A 4113-nucleotide genomic window follows, 5' to 3' on the forward strand; every position below is an offset into this window, starting at 1 on the left:
TCATTTCCGGTAACCATATCTTGAATGTGATGATGTGTTGGTGACTTGATAGATCAGAAAAGATGGAAATATGGAACTCAGCAAGTAATAGATATAAAACAAACAGTCTTCTACCAAATATATACAAATTCATTTGGCGGAGCTAAGCCATTTATTCTTAGAGGGGTATTGAACTTGGATTTGGAAAGATTTTGTAAGATTTTAATATTTTACAATTTTGAAGGATTTGATTGAGTTTTTGGGAAATTTCATTAGTTTTTAAGGTTTTTATATTTAAAATACAAGAAAATGAATGTGATTCTGTAAGATTTTGTTATTAATAAACTTTGAGTTTAGAATATTTTAGAACACAAAAAAAAAAAAAAACTTTCTGGCATCACCGGGATCTCTCTCACCGTCACGCGTATGATCCCAAACTCCGCTCCGACATCGTTTCGCTCTCCAAGCTTCCCAACGCACGTTCATGGCTCTCCGACCACATCTTCCCTTTCCTCCCGGCAGCATCGATCCGTTACTCTGCTGTCGGAAACGAAGTCATCGCTACATCCGACAAAACACTGATCGGTCATCTCCTTCCCGCCATGGAGGCGCTTACGTTAACAGTAGACCTGGCTAACGTGACTGGGATCTTCGTCTCTACGCCTCACTCGCTCGGTGTCCTATCAGGCTCTTCCGAACCACCTAGCTCCGGAAAGTTTCGTAGAGGCTACGATAAAACCATCTTCGCTCCAATCCTCGACTTCCACAACCGCACGAAGTCTCCTTTTATGGTTAACCCGTACCCATATTTCGGGTTCGGACCCGAAACGTTAAATTATGCACTCTTTAACTGAAACGACGTAGTTATCGTTGACCCGGTTACGAAGATGAACTACATCAACATGTTCGACACTCAGCTTGACGCTGTTTACTCTGCTATGAGACGGATCGGGTACAGTGACGTGGACATCGTGGTGGCTGAGACCGGTTGGCCCTCACCTGGTGAACCGAACCAGACCGGCGTCGGTTTAGATTATGCCGCTGCATACAACCGGAACCTTATAAAGCATGTGAATTCGGGTAAGGGCACTCCATTGATGCCTAGAAGAAAAAAAAAACGAAGACGAACCTTGAAGAAACTTGAACCTGCGCGAATGACTAACGATATCCCTATTACTACTGGTCATTATTGGAGATGCTAATAAACTCCAGTTCTTTGCTTAGGTTTCGTTTCGTTTCGCTGGGTTTGTTTGCGATTTATGTTTTTCACACTCCAATTGCACAAAAAAGTATGGAAACTCAAACTCCATAGTGAACAAAATACCCAAATCCTTTTATATTTAGCTGATGGCCGTGAAGCAGACAAGATAAACAATTTCAGACTTGTTGTGGGATTAGACGAGTTTATTTCCAGAGTTTTTTTTTTTGCTGAAATCTTTTCAAATTATACCTCAAAGGCTGTGACTTTGAGGGAGATATTTTTCAACTAAAAACACACAAAAAATCTTGTAGAATCATGTAAAGGAGCATTTTATAAAAAAGTTCTGAAATTATGAATAACAATAGATTTTAAGTTAGTTTTATAAATTATTGATTGAATAACAAGAGATTTTAAATTGTTTTAAATGATTTTATAGATATCTAAGTTGAATAAGAGAAGATTTTAAAATTTTTTACATAAATCTAAATTGAATAACAAAAGATTTTAAAAATACTCTAAAATCTTTTAAAGTACAATTCAATACCCCCTCCTAATTAGTTTTTAAATGGCAAAATTAGTTTGTCTTTTCTAGTATAAAAATTTCTTGTTTCTTATTAGTTTGACATTTTTTTTTTTTTTGCAATTGAAGCATAAGCTTTCAACGAGCTTCCTCCTAATGGATTTTCGAAAGCGCTATGGAAGCGAGATTCCAAAAATTTCAGAGATCTCCCATTCCGATCCAGACTCCAAAACAGAAAACAAAATTTGGGTGCAGTTTCCTTATTTCATAGGTTAATTTATACTTTTTTTCATGTAACAATGGAAAAAAAATATTAGATAGATGATTCATTAGATTAAATAGTCTTACAATAAGATTACGGTAAAAGGCACGATACAAACAAAAAAACCCTAAAATTCTGTTAATGAACTGCGTTAGAAAGAAAAAAGATTCAATAGGAAGGAAACATCATATTATGGTTATATTTCTATTAACCACTGGACGCAACACACAATCATCAGCCTCAACGGATGTAAGAGAGAAGTTTCCTATCGATCTCGTCATCGAGATGCTCTCAAGATTACCTGTAAATTCCATTGCAATATGCCGTTTTGTGTCGAAGGAATGGGCTTTCTTACTTCAACGTCCAAATTTCACCGAACTGTTCCTTACAAGGTCACTGCCTCGTCAACGTCTTTTGTTCACCTTCATATTTGGCAGTAAGTGGCACTACTTCTCATCCCCTCAGCCTCAAGATTTTGGTGACAACGTAAGTGTTGTGGCAACAGAGTATCATATGGGTTATTCTGGAAGTTGTTCAAGTAAATTTGTCAATTTGTTAATTGATTTACCTATTTGAAAGATAAAACGTTGATATATGGTGTTATTATCGGTTTTGAGTATTTGTTTTTTCTCTTATTTTATATTTTTTATTGAGCCAAAGTGTATTTTTGGAATCATTTAGTTTTTATCGAGTCTTTATAGGTTTTTGAACATTTTGGAGAAAAATGAGCCATTCTGGATACAAACAAGCATATGAGAAGGATATTGGTTCACGTGGAAACCCGCCAGTCTAAGAGACCCGTCTGGCTAAGCAACGAAGTCTAAACCGGTAAGTTTCACGTGAAAACCCGCCTTTCTGAAAAATCCGCCTGGCTGACAAAATGTCCTAACTAGGCTGTTACCTTTTTACCTTATTTTGAGAACTCTATAAATACATTTGATTTGTTGGGAGAAAAAACGCTAAGTTTTCTTCTACGTTTTCTTTTTGCAACTTGTGACTTTTTTTGTAAGTCACTCTTTTGGGATTCTAGAGATTCATCCTCTTTGACAATTTAGAGAAGATTTCTAAACCCTTCCTTATTATTTATGCAATTTCATCATGTTTTCTTCATCTATGATTTCTGTTAATTTTACTATGTGTGAGTAGATCTCCAATTGGGTTTTAGAGTTCTAAGTAGGAGATTCAATGATTTAGTGGTTTAATTGGTTTATAGAAAAATCTAATTCTTTATCGTTCTTTGATTCATATGTTCTTAATGGTAGAATATGATTGATCACTTTGTTCTAGATTCTAGGTTTTTCTATGCATCATAAGAATTCTATAGAATGTTTGAACTAATATGAATGGAGCAATATTTCTCTAATCTGCAAAAATTGATGTCAGGGGATATTATGAATTTAGTGGACTTGTTTGATAATGAAAATTTGATTAGAAGATTACAAATAAAAGTTTAGTAATCGAGTTGTTTCTTATATTTTTGGTTATATTCGGATTTCTATTGGATATCGGTTTGGATCCGATATTATCCAATATCCAAAAATAATTAAAACAAAAACTGATCGATTATTTCCTCAATATCGGTTCAGATTTAATCTGATTTTTTGGACCGGATTCTGTTTGGATTTTCAGATTCGCATTTTATGCTCAGGCTTAGGCAGGGGGAGACTTATCAGTTTTTTTTATTAAAAACATTATTGTTTTTTAATAAAATCAAATAATTTCTCATTTTAATCAGTTAAAAAAAGTTATTTATAATTTAAAATATTAAACTCCACATTTTGTTAACGGAAATATTAGACTCGACTTATTATTCAATAACGATTAATATTAACATCAAAAATCCATTGGAAAAATGTTATTAGTTTTCTTACAACAACATAGGTTTTGTTTTAATAGGTTTCTTTTCAAGAGATTGTTTTTTAACTCTTACTATGTTTGCATTTCAGTTGATCGTTGTTTGTTTATAATTGAGTTTGGTCTTACTATGTTATATAATTAGATAAATTAAGGTGTCTGTAAATAGTGAAGAGGTGTGTATTTACGGGTGTGCAATTAGATGTGTTGTTTCAAGTTGTCAGTTGTGACAAGTTAGCAAAGGTTACGATCGTACGACTTATATATAACTATGATGCACAGAAGACAAAGCAGAGA

General features: G+C 34.1%; 1 pseudogene; it reads left to right on the top strand.

The window, feature by feature from the left end:
- LOC109128718 lies at positions 364-1181 on the top strand (annotated as a pseudogene).

Source organism: Camelina sativa, chromosome 14, assembly GCF_000633955.1.
Source record: "Camelina sativa cultivar DH55 chromosome 14, Cs, whole genome shotgun sequence".
NCBI classification, from domain to species: domain Eukaryota; kingdom Viridiplantae; phylum Streptophyta; class Magnoliopsida; order Brassicales; family Brassicaceae; genus Camelina; species Camelina sativa.